Source organism: Crinia signifera, chromosome 1, assembly GCF_055691185.1.
Source record: "Crinia signifera chromosome 1, ASM5569118v1, whole genome shotgun sequence".
NCBI classification, from domain to species: domain Eukaryota; kingdom Metazoa; phylum Chordata; class Amphibia; order Anura; family Myobatrachidae; genus Crinia; species Crinia signifera.
The window spans coordinates 473,627,974-473,641,622 of NC_139217.1; positions in this window are offsets into that span (position 1 = coordinate 473,627,974).

Sequence of the window (13,649 nt, forward strand, 5' to 3'; positions counted from 1 at the left end):
CCCCACCATGTGTTATATATGCGGGGCAGTACGGATGGTGTAATGGTTATTGCATTACTGCCTCACAGCACTGAGGTCATGGGTTCTATCCCCACCATGTGTTATATATATGGGGCAGTACGGATGGTGTAATGGTTACATTACTGCCTCACAGCGCTGAGGCCATGGGTTCTATTCCCACCATGTGTTATATATACAGGACAGTACGGATGGTGTAATGGTTAGCATTACCGCCTCACAGCGCTGAGGTCTTGGGTTCTATCCCCACCATGTGTTATATATAAAGGGCAGTATGGATGGTTTAATGGTGAGCATTACCGCCTCACAGCACTGAGGTCATGGGTTCTATCCCCAACTTGTGTTATATATACGGGGCAGTACGGATGGTGTAATGGTTAGCATTACTGTCTCACAGCACTGAGGTCATGGGTTCTATCCCCACCATGTGTTATATATACAGGGCAGTACGGATGGTGTAATGGTTAGCATTACTGCCTCACAGCGCTGAGGTCATGGGTTCTATTCCCACCATGTGTTATATATACGGGGCAGCACGGATGGTGTAATGGTTATATTACTGCCTCACAGCGCTGAGGTCATGGGTTCTATCCCCACCATGTGTTATATATACAGGGCAGTACGGATGGTGTAGTGGTTATAGCATTACTGCCTCACAGCGCAGAGGTCATGGGTTCTATTCCCACCATGTGTTATATACACAGGGCAGTACGGACGGTGTAATGGTTACATTACTGCCTCACAGCGCTGAGGTCATGGGTTCTATCCCCACCATGTGTTATATATACAGGGCAGTACGGATGGTGTAATGGTTACATTACTGCCTCACAGCGCTGAGGTCATGGGTTCTATCCCCACCATGTGTTATATATACGGGGTAGTACGGATGGTGTAATGGTTATAGCATTACTGCCCCACAGCACTGAGGTCATGGGTTCTATCCCACCATGTGTTATATATACGGGGCAGTACGGATGGTGTAATGGTTAGCATTACTGCCTCACAGCACTGAGGTCATGGGTTCTATCCCCACCATGTGTTATATATACGGGGCAGTACAGACGGTGTAATGGTTAGCATTACTGCCTCACAGTGCTGAGGTCATGGGTTCTATCCCCACCATGTGTTATATATACGGGGCAGTACAGACGGTGTAATGGTTAGCATTACTGCCTCACAGTGCTGAGGTCATGGGTTCTATTCCCACCATGTGTTATATATACGGGGCAGTACGGACGGTGTAATGGTTACATTACTGCCTCACATCACTGAGGTCATGGGTTCTATCCCCACCATGTGTTATATATACGGGGCAGTACGGATGGTGTAATGGTTAGCATTACTGCCTCACAGCGCTGAGGTCATGGGTTCTATCCCCACCATGTGTTATATATATACGGGGCAGTACGGACGGTGTAGTGGTTAGCATTACTGCCTCACAGCACTGAGGTCATGGGTTCTATCCCCACCATGTGTTATATATACGGGGCAGTATGGATGGTGTAATGGTTAGCATTACTGCCTCACAGCGCTCAGGTCATGGGTTCTCTCCCCACCATGTGTTATATATATGGGGCAGTACGGATGGTGTAATGGTTAGCATTACCGCCTCACAGCGCTGAGGTGTTAGGTTCACTTCCCATCATGGCTCTAACTGTGTGGAGTTTGTATATTCTCCCCGTGCCTGCAGGTGTGTACAAACTATCCCTTAGTGATACAGGTTGGGTATCCCTTATCCGAATATCCCAAAGGCAACATTTTCAGAGAATATTTTGTGGGGGTTTTATTTTGTCTCTTCCCACCAGCAGCCTAACCCTCCGCTTTCTGCTAATGGGGGGGGGGGGTTAATGCCAGCATGTCCGGAGATTACAGGGTTAGGCCCAGCATCTACATAACACTGAGAGCCATCTCTCTGCACATGGAGGCCCTGCTCACTAGGGTGTCCATTTACAAATCAATACTGTGCATTAAATAGAAGCACTTTAACAGTTTTTGTTCCCATCGAGCCGCTCTCTGATTTAACCCTACACATCCCTGGCTTCTCTGCCTCCCTACAGGCTCTGCAGTCCCACAAGACGTTCCCACCACGGTCTGTCCATGGCTTAGGCAGAATGGGAGATGCGCACTGCACTTGGCTGTCTGTGACCTCCGATGTTCAGCATCGATACTGACAGATCTGTCCGTGTTGGAGTCACACTTTTTGTATGTTTGGAGGTCTTTATTACATAGGTCACATACAATGAATGAAATCTGTAACATACAATGGGGGAGAAGAACCAAACCTGGGAGAGGAAGTGAGTGCAGGTGAGGCCTAGTCACGTCCTACCAAGTCAGCCGTCACAGGTGGCTCGCCCAGAAAGGCGGCTGTGTATATTGCTTCCCAGCGGTGACTGCGCCACAATCTCATTAGCATTGCTGGCTGGGCTGACAGATATATTTAGCAGTCTATTAATAGGAAGCTGTGGGTAAGAGATGGGGACATCACGCCATTGTACATTATAACAATATGGCGTCCTAGAAATGGGTATATTTATGGGAAATGTATCAAGCCTCAGAAACAGATAAAGTGGACAAACTGCACAAACCAACCAATAAGCTTCCAGGTGTCATTTCAGAGACTATGCCAGATAACTGAAAGATGCTGATTGGCTGCTTCTTACATTTATCTCTCTCCAACGCTTTATGCTTCTCATCCACATAGAGAACTTCTCGGAGTCCATGGATGTCCTTATTACTCCAATATCGGAGTCCATGGGCGGATGTCCTTATTACTCCACTATCCGAGTCCATGGGCGGATGTCCTTATTACTCCACTATCGGTGTCCATGGGCGGATGTCCTTATTACTCCACTATCGGTGTCCATGGGCGGATGTCCTTATTACTCCACTATCGGAGTCCATAGGCGGATGTCCTTATTACTCCACTATCCGAGTCCATGGGCGGATGTCCTTATTACTCCACTATCGGTGTCCATGGGCGGATGTCCTTATTACTCCAATATCGGAGTCCATGGGCGGATATCCTTATTACTCCACTATCGGAGTCCATGGTTGGATTTCCTTATTACTCCACTATCGGAGTCCATGGGCGGATGTCCTTATTACTCCACTATCGGAGTCCATGGGCGGATATCCTTATTACTCCACTATCCGAGTCCATGGGCTGATGTCCTTATTACTCCAATATCGGAGTCCATGGGCGGATGTCCTTATTACTCCACTATCGGTGTCCATGGGCGGATATCCTTATTACTACACTATCGGAGTCCATGGGCGGATGTCCTTATTACTCCACTATCGGTGTCCATGGGCGGATGTCCTTATTACTCCACTATCGGTGTCCATGGGCGGATGTCCTTATTACTTCACTATCGGAGTCCATGGGCGGATGTCCTTATTACTCCACTATCGGAGTCCATAGGCGGATGTCCTTATTACTCCACTATCGGAGTCCATAGGCGGATGTCCTTATTGCTCCACTATCCGAGTCCATGGGTGGATGTCCTTATTACTCCACTATCCGAGTCAATAGGCGGATGTCCTTATTACTCCGCTATACGAGTCCATGGGCGGATGTCCTTATTACTCCGCTATCCGAGTCCATGGGCGGATGTCCTTATTACTCCACTACGGGAGTCCATGGGCGGATGTCCTTATTACTCCGCTATCGAAGTCCATAGGCGAATGTCCTTATAACTCCACTATCGGTGTCCATGGGCGGATGTCCTTATTACTCCACTATCGGAGTCCATGGGCGGATGTCCTTATTACTCCACTATACGAGTCCATGGGCGGATGTCCTTATTACTCCACTATACGAGTCCATGGGCGGATGTCCTTATTACTCCACTACCGGAGTCCATGGGCGGATGTCCTTATTACTCCACTATCGGAGTCCATGGGCGGATGTCCTTATTACTCCACTATCGGAGTCCATGGGCGGATGTCCTTATTACTCCACTATCGGTGTCCATGGGCGGATGTCCTTATTACTCCACTATCGAAGTCCATGGGCGGATGTCCTTATTACTCCACTATCGGAGTCCATAGGCGAATGTCCTTATTACTCCACTATACGAGTCCATGGGCGGATGTCCTTATTACTCCACTATACGAGTCCATGGGCGGATGTCCTTATTACTCCACTATCCGAGTCCATGGGCGGATGTCCTTATTACTCCACTATCCGAGTCAATAGGCGGATGTCCTTATTACTCCACTATCGGTGTCCATGGGCGGATGTCCTTATTACTCCACTATCGGAGTGCATGGGCGGATGTCCTTATTACTCCACTATACGAGTCCATGGGCGGGATGTCCTTATTACTCCACTACCGGAGTCCATGGGCAGATGTCCTTATTACTCCACTATCCGAGTCCATGGGCGGATGTCCTTATTACTCCACTATCCGAGTCAATGGGCGGATGTCCTTATTACTCCGCTATCGGTGTCCATAGGCGGATGTCCTTATTACTCCACTATCGGTGTCCATGGGCGGATGTCCTTATTACTCCACTATACGAGTCCATGGGTGGATGTCCTTATTACTCCACTACAGAGTCCATAGGCGGATGTCCTTATTACACCACTATCCGAGTCCATGGGCGGATGTCCTTATTACTCCACTATCGGAGTCCATGGGCGGATGTCCTTATTACTCCACTACCGGAGTCCATGGGCGGATGTCCTTATTACTCCACTATCCGAGTCCATGGGCGGATGTCCTTATTACTCCACTATCGGAGTCCATGGGCGGATGTCCTTATTACTCCACTATACGAGTTCATGGGCGGATGTCCTTTTTACTCCACTATCGGAGTCCATGGGCGGATGTCCTTATTGCTCCACTATCCGAGTCCATGGGCGGATGTCCTTATTACTCCACTATCCGAGTCAATAGGCGGATGTCCTTATTACTCCGCTATACGAGTCCATGGGCGGATGTCCTTATTACTCCGCTATCCGAGTCCATGGGCGGATGTCCTTATTACTCCACTACGGGAGTCCATGGGCGGATGTCCTTATTACTCCGCTATCGAAGTCCATAGGCGAATGTCCTTATAACTCCACTATCGGTGTCCATGGGCGGATGTCCTTATTACTCCACTATACGAGTCCATGGGCGGATGTCCTTATTACTCCACTACCGGAGTCCATGGGCGGATGTCCTTATTACTCCACTATCGGAGTCCATGGCGGATGTCCTTATTACTCCACTATCGGAGTCCATGGGCGGATGTCCTTATTACTCCACTATCGGTGTCCATGGGCGGATGTCCTTATTACTCCACTATCGAAGTCCATGGGCGGATGTCCTTATTACTCCACTATCGGAGTCCATAGGCGAATGTCCTTATTACTCCACTATACGAGTCCATGGGCGGATGTCCTTATTACTCCACTATACGAGTCCATGGGCGGATGTCCTTATTACTCCACTATACGAGTCCATGGGCGGATGTCCTTATTACTCCACTATCCGAGTCCATGGGCGGATGTCCTTATTACTCCACTATCCGAGTCAATAGGCGGATGTCCTTATTACTCCACTATCGGTGTCCATGGGCGGATGTCCTTATTACTCCACTATCGGAGTGCATGGGCGGATGTCCTTATTACTCCACTATACGAGTCCATGGGCGGATGTCCTTATTACTCCACTACCGGAGTCCATGGGCAGATGTCCTTATTACTCCACTATCCGAGTCCATGGGCGGATGTCCTTATTACTCCACTATCCGAGTCAATGGGCGGATGTCCTTATTACTCCGCTATCGGTGTCCATAGGCGGATGTCCTTATTACTCCACTATCGGTGTCCATGGGCGGATGTCCTTATTACTCCACTATCGGTGTCCATGGGCGGATATCCTTATTACTCCACTATCGGAGTCCATGGGCGGATGTCCTTATTACTCCACTATCGGAGTCCATGGGCGGATGTCCTTATTACTCCACTATCCAAGTCCATGGGCGGATGTCCTTATTACTCCACTATCCGTGTCCATGGGCGGATGTCCTTATTACTCCACTATCCGTGTCCATGGGCGGATGTCCTTATTACTCCACTACCGGAGTCCATGGGCAGATGTCCTTATTACTCCACTATCCGAGTCCATGGGCGGATGTCCTTATTACTCCACTATCCGAGTCAATGGGCGGATGTCCTTATTACTCCGCTATCGGTGTCCATAGGCGGATGTCCTTATTACTCCACTATCGGTGTCCATGGGCGGATGTCCTTATTACTCCACTATCGGTGTCCATGGGCGGATATCCTTATTATTCCACTATCCGTGTCCATGGGCAGATGTCCTTATTACTCCACTATCGGAGACCATGGGCGGACGTCCTTATTACTCCACTATCCGAGTCCATGGGCGGATGTCCTTATTACTCCACTATCCGAGTCCATGGGCGGAATTCCTTATTACTCCACTATCTGAGTCCATGGGCGGATGTCCTTATTACTCCACTATCTGAGTCCATGGGCGGATGTCCTTATTACTCCACTATCTGAGTCCATGGGCGGACGTCCTTATTACTCCACTATGCGAGTCCATGGGCGGATGTCCTTATTACTCCACTATCCGAGTCCATGGGCGGATGTCCTTATTACTCCACTATCCGTGTCCATGGGCGGATGTCCTTATTACTCCACTATCGGAGACCATGGGCGGATGTCCTTATTACTCCACTATCCGAGACCATGGGCGGATGTCCTTATTACTCCACTATCTGAGTCCATGGGCGGATGTCTTTATTACACCACTATCGGAGTCCATAGACGGATGTCCTTATTACTCCACTATCCGAGTCCATAGGCGGATGTCCTTATTACTCCACTATCCGAGTCCATAGGCGGATGTCCTTATTACTCCACTATCCGAGTCCATAGGCGGATGTCCTTATTACTCCACTATCGGAGTCCATGGGCAGATGTCCTTATTATTCCACTATCCGAGTCCATAGGCGGATGTCCTTATTACTCCACTATCCGTGTCCATGGGCAGATGTCCTTATTACTCCACTATCCGAGTCCATGGGCGGATGTCCTTATTACTCCACTATCGGAGTCCATGGTTGGATTTCCTTATTACTCCACTATCGGAGTCCATGGGCGGATGTCCTTAATACTCCACTATCCGAGTCCATGGGCGGAATTCCTTATTACTCCACTATCGGAGTCCATGGGCGGATGTCCTTATTACTCCACTATCCGAGTCCATGGGCGGAATTCCTTATTACTCCACTATCTGAGTCCATGGGCGGATGTCCTTATTACTCCACTATCTGAGTCCATGGTTGGATGTCCTTATTACTCCACTATCTGAGTCCATGGGCGGATGTCCTTATTACTCCACTATCCGAGTCCATGGGCGGATGTCCTTATTACTCCACTATCCATGTCCATGGGCGGATGTCCTTATTACTCCACTATCGGAGACCATGGGCAGATGTCCTTATTACTCCACTATCCAAGACCATGGGCGGATGTCCTTATTACTCCACTATCTGAGTCCATGAGCGGATGTCCTTATTACACCACTATCGGAGTCCATAGACAGATGTCCTTATTACTCCACTATCGGAGTCCATAGGCGGATGTCCTTATTACTCCACTATCGGTGTCCATGGGCGGATATCCTTATTACTCCACTATCGGAGTCCATGGGCGGATGTCCTTATTACTCCACTATCGGAGTCCATGGGCGGATGTCCTTATTACTCCACTATCCGTGTCCATGGGCTGATGTCCTTATTACTCCACTATCCGTGTCCATGGGCGGATGTCCTTATTACTCCACTATCCGAGTTCATAGGCGGATGTCCTTATTACTCCACTATCGGAGTCCATGGGCAGATGTCCTTATTATTTCACTATCCGAGTCCATAGGCGGATGTCCTTATTACTCCACTATCCGAGTCCATGGGCGGATGTCCTTATTACTCCACTATCCGTGTCCATAGGCGGATGTCCTTATTACTCCACTATCGGAGTCCATGGTTGGATTTCCTTATTACTCCACTATCCGAGACCATGGGCGGATGTCCTTATTACTCCACTATCGGAGTCCATGGGCGGATGTCCTTATTACTCCACTATCGGAGTCCATGGGCGGATGTCCTTATTACTCCACTATCGGAGACCATGGGCGGATGTCCTTATTACTCCACTATCCGAGACCATGGGCGGATGTCCTTATTACTCCACTATCGGAGTCCATGGGCGGATGTCCTTATTACTCCACTATCGGAGTCCATGGGCGGATGTCCTTATTACTCCACTATCCATGTCCATGGGCGGATGTCCTTATTTCTCCACTACCTGTGTCCATGGGCAGATGTCCTTATTACTCCACTACCTGTGTCCACGGATGGATGATAATTCCACTATCGAAATCCATGGGCGATTGCCACCATATTAAAAGACAGTTGTGCTGTTTTAGCACCTCAGTTGGTTAAGGCTGTCCAACCAGAAACAGCAACAGATGAGGTTATAGGCCCACACCAGTAAAATAAACCGATTTTGCTTAGAAAATTATTAGATATCTGGAAGGAAGTATATTTAAAATAAAAGTAATTCCTGGACAGGGGAAAGTGATAACAGTGTGTGTGGTTGGGTGCGGTGACTGATACCATACAGGAGATTCTATGGGCCCTCATATATCTCCGTCTCCATGCCTACTAGCCCCTATAGCGTAGAGCCAGACAGGCTGCTATCATCTACGTTACACACATACATTATTGATTGACAGCTGACAAATCCTTTCCGCACCAGATGGCAGAGATGTGGTGAAGCAGAAGCGTATTAGGGGTGTTTTACTTTCACACCGACTAGAAGACGTGTGCGGCCTCAGGGCTGCGACAAAGTGCCGCTCAGCGATGCGTACTCCTTCACCTTTAGGTAATCTGAAATGGCTATTTACATTCAAATAGCCTGAAACAAATCAGAGCTGACATTTAAATCAAAAGTATCAGGGAGCGAGCGTTCCACACCGGCTGACATGGGATAATCACGCTGCGAAAGGCAACTGTTTTCAGAGAAAAGGTCACTGTCCTCCTTAAGTGTGCCGGCAGACTGATGTATTCATATCGCCGTAATGAGACGGGCGACCGGAGAGGAATCCACACCAACTGTTCTTCATGTCAGTGCACGTTCCGCACTCAGATGTAACCGATCCATGGTGGAACAACAAATCCCAGCATGGCCTCCACTTCCTGTGTACACAAAGGCATGATTCAGATCTGCTTGCTATGCTGCATATATTTGGAGCCCAGTGAGCAGGTTAATGCCGTCCCGGCAAACGCACTCCCCCCGCCCCCCCCCCCCACTGCCCGAATCCCCTTGCTATGCTGCGAGCAGGTATGTACGCTTACACATCCTCTCACAAGCGCCTGCACAGACGATAAATCCTGTGACGGTTACTTACCATTGAATTATTTTTCCTCTGTTAGCCCCGGACTTGGGGGTGTGTAATTTATTTATTATTTATTTACAGTTTCTTATATAGCGCAGTAGATTCCGTTACAGTTTCTTATATAGCGCAGCAGATTCCGTTGCGCTTTACAATAGTAGACAGTGATAAGACAAACTGGGTAACAACAGACAGACTTGGAGGTAGGAGGGCCCTGCTGCAAGCTTACAATCTATAGGGATATAGGGGGGAAACATAAGGACAGGCACCAGTAATAGCATAGCAGTTACAAGTCCAGAAGGGAAGCTATATAATACATAAGTGCCTCGGAGGGTTAAGCATGTAGAACTTAAATATGATAGGCTTGCCTGAAGAGGTGAGTTTTCAGGGAACGCTTGAAAGTTTGGAGACTGGTGGAGAGTCTTAATGTGCGTGGAAGGGCATTCCATAGGATGGGAGCAGCCCGATAAAAGTCCTGTAATAATGAATGGGAGCTAGTGATCCGTGCAGAAGAGAGACGCAGATCTTGTGTAGAGCGTAGTGGTCGAGATGGGAGATATTTTGTGATAAGTGCAGAGATATATGCTGGTGCAGTATGGTTAATAGCTTTATAAGCAAGTAGAAGTGTTTTATATTGAATACGGTAATATACAGGCAACCAATGGAGGGACTGGCAGAGCGGATCAGCAGATGATGAGCATCTTGCAAGGAAGATCAGCCTAGCAGCAGCATTTAAAATTGATTGCAGTGGTGAGAGTCTGTTCTTGGGAAGACCAGTTAGGAGACTATTGCAATAATCAATGCGGGATATAATGAGTGCATGGATAAGAGATTTGGTAGTGTCTTGTGTGAGATAGGGTCGTATTTTGGATATGTTTTTTAGATGCATGTAACATGATTTGGAGACAGATTGAATGTGGGAAGAAAGGACAGTTCAGAGTCGAGGATGACCCCTAAGCAAAGAGCTTGTGGGGTAGGGTAGATTATCGAGTTGTCAACAGCGATGGAGATGTCAGGATGGTAACTGTTCTTAGTTGGTGGGAATATAAGTAATTCCGTTTTGGAAATATTGAGTTTGAGTTGGCGACAAGACATCCAAGATGAGATGGCAGAGAGACAATCAGAAACTCGACCCAAAAACCACTGGTGACAACTCTGGGGTTGATAGATAGATTTGAGTATCATCAGCATACAAGTGATACTGAAATCCGAAAGAGCTGATTAGTTTGCCAAGAGAGGAGGTATAGATTGAGAAGAGCAGAGGACCTAAGACTGAACCTTGCGGAACTCCGACTGACAGAGGTAATGAAGAGGAAGTAGAGTTAGAGAAGCGAACACTGAAAGAGCGATCAGATAGGTAAGATGTGAACCAGGAAAGGGCTGTATCATTAAGACCTAGGGAGTGTAGTGTTTGTAAGAGAAGAGAGTGATCAACGGTGTCAAATGCAGCAGAAAGATCAAGAAGAAAAAGTAGTGAGTAATGGCCTTTAGACTTAGCCGTTACCAGATCATTCACCACTTTAGTCAGTGCTGTCTCAGTGGAGGGTTGAGAGCGAAAACCTGACTGAAGTGGGTCTAATAGGGTGTTAGAGTTAAGAAAGTTTGTGAGGCGAGAGTAGACAAGTCTCTCCAGTAGCTTGAAGAGGCATGGGAGCTGAGATATAGGACGATAGTTAGAGAGTGAGTTATGGTCAGAATTCTGTTTTTTTAGAATAGGAGTTATCACTGCATGTTTGAGCAGAGAAGGAAAAGTACCAGTAGTAAGAGAGAGATTGCAGATTTTAGTTAAGGTGGAATAATCACAGGAGATAGATTTTTAATGACTTGCGCAGGTATAGGATCGAGAGGAGAGGTAGTAGAGTAAGAGGATAAGAAGAGTGCGGATACTTCCTTTTCATTTGTGGGCTCAAATGAAGAGAAAGTGCCAGAGGGTTCAGGTGGGAAAGAAAGAGGGTTAGAGGTAGTGGAAGAGCATACCATTTCATCTCGGATGTTATCAATCTTGTCCTTAAAGTAGTAGGCAAGTTCTTGTGCACTGATGGTAGCCGTGGGGGAGGAGGGGGAGGGTACAGAAGAGACTTAAAGGTGTTAAAAAGTCGCTTAGGGTTGGTGGCATGAGAAGAGATGAGAGATTGGTAGTATGTTTGTTTGGCAGTGTCCAAAGCATTCAGGGCCCGCGCCACCACTAGGCAGGACTAGGCATTTGCCTAGGGCGCTGGCCACTGGAGGGCGGTACTGAGCTGCCAAGGTACCATAGAGAGGTACCAGAAAGCAGCTCATCCCGCCCGGCGTGAATCAACGCTGCCCCCTGCGCTCCCTGCTGGGGGGATTTCAGCGAGGATGGAGACGCTGCCCCCCGCGCAAGCCGCCGGCTCCCTGCTGGGGGGATTCAGTGAGAAAGGAGAGGACGATTTGGACTCGTAGCACCCGGAAGCTGCAGCAGCTACAGCAGGTACAGCGCTCCGGGGGGTGCGGACGTCTGCCGCAGTATCGGCCGCACACCCCCCCCCCGTGCTGCCATATTAGTGTCGACAACCAATCCCCCCCCCCCCCGGGCGGCGTGGGGGTTTTGCCTGGGGCGGGCAGGGGACTTGCACCGGCCCTGAAAGCATTGCTGTAGGTGTAGTAGCTAGTTTTATATGCGAGGAAATCAGTCGTACTACGAGATTTGCGCCATTGGCGTTCTACTTTACGTGAATGATTTCGTAGTTGTCTTGTAGTCTTGGTGTGCCACAGTTGGCATCTAAGCCTACGCGGGGTGTAATGGGTAGCTGGAGCCACGTCATCAAGGGCTGTTTCAAGAGTCTGGTAGAGGTGGGAAACAGCAGAGTCAGGAGAGGTAAATGTAGAAATTAGTGAGAGCTGTTGTTGCAGGGAGGTGGTAAGTTGTGGAAAATTGATTGCATTAGTATTTCTGCGGGTTAGAGTAGGCTTGCATGATTTCAGTGTCAGTGAGCTTGGGGTAATGGAAGAGAGTGAGAGGGTAATGAGATTGTGATCAGAGAGAGGGAAGGGAGTGTTAGTAACATCAGAGACTGAGCACAGCCTGGTGAAAACGAGGTCAAGGCAGTGGCCTTCCTCGTGAGTAGAGGAGTCAGACCACTAGGAGAGGGCCGAGAGAGGAGGTTAGAGAGAGGAGTTTGGAAGCATGCAAAGATGGTGGACTGTCAATAGCAATATTGAAGTCACCCGGGATGACAGTGGAGATGTCAGAGGATAAGAAATGGGGGAGCCAAGCAGAGAAATCTTCTAGAAATTGAGTTTTGGGAAGGCCAGGTGGGCGATAGATAGCAGCAACACGCAGAGAGAAAGGGGAAAAAACCCTAATGGAGTGTACTTCAAATGATGTAAATGTGAGTGAAGGAGCAGATGTAGAACGGAGTATGTGAAGTCTTGTGACAGTAATATACCAACCCCACCTCCTTTACAGTTACCAGGCCTGGAGGTGTGAGTGAAGTGGAAACCACCATGTGACAGTGCTGCAGGCGAGGCCGTGTCTGATTGTGTGAGCCAGGTTTCTGTAACTGCCAGCAGGTTGAATTTGTGAGAGATAAAAAGGTCATGGATGGATGTTAATGTATTGCAAACAGAGCGTGCATTCAATAGGGCACATTTAAGTTGTTTGGAGTGTGGTGGGAGGCATGTGATATTAATGAGGTTAGCCGAATTTCTAGGCATACAACCAGTAAACTCTGAGTGGGACAGGTGGTTTGGGCCTGGGTTTGGTGATATGTCACCAGCTTATAAGATTAGAAAGGAAAGATAGATAAAGGTGGATGTTTGTGTTTTTTTGTATTGGTGGTGGGATGTGGATGTGAAAGTACAAGTAGAGAAGTAAGTAAAGAGCTCATGAGTGTTTAGAAGAGGGGAGTGAATAATAGAAGAGGCAATGTGTACAGAGTGGTGAGTGTCAGGGGAGATGATAGGATGAGTGAAGTTTGGTGAAAATTCCATGTAATGAAATGAGAAGTAGCAGTTTGGTGAGCATGATGTAATATTGGGGCAGATGTATGATCCGTCGTTATGGGGGAGAAGGGGTATCAGCGCACGTTATGTGCACTGATACCGCTTCTCCCCCATGTATGAAGGAGCCAGGATGCGGTAATGGACAGGGCGCTATGCGCCCCTGTCCATATCGGCGCTGCTATCAAAATGATAGCAGGCCGAATGTATGAACGGTCAGCATCGCTGACCGTTCCGCACGAAGCCGGG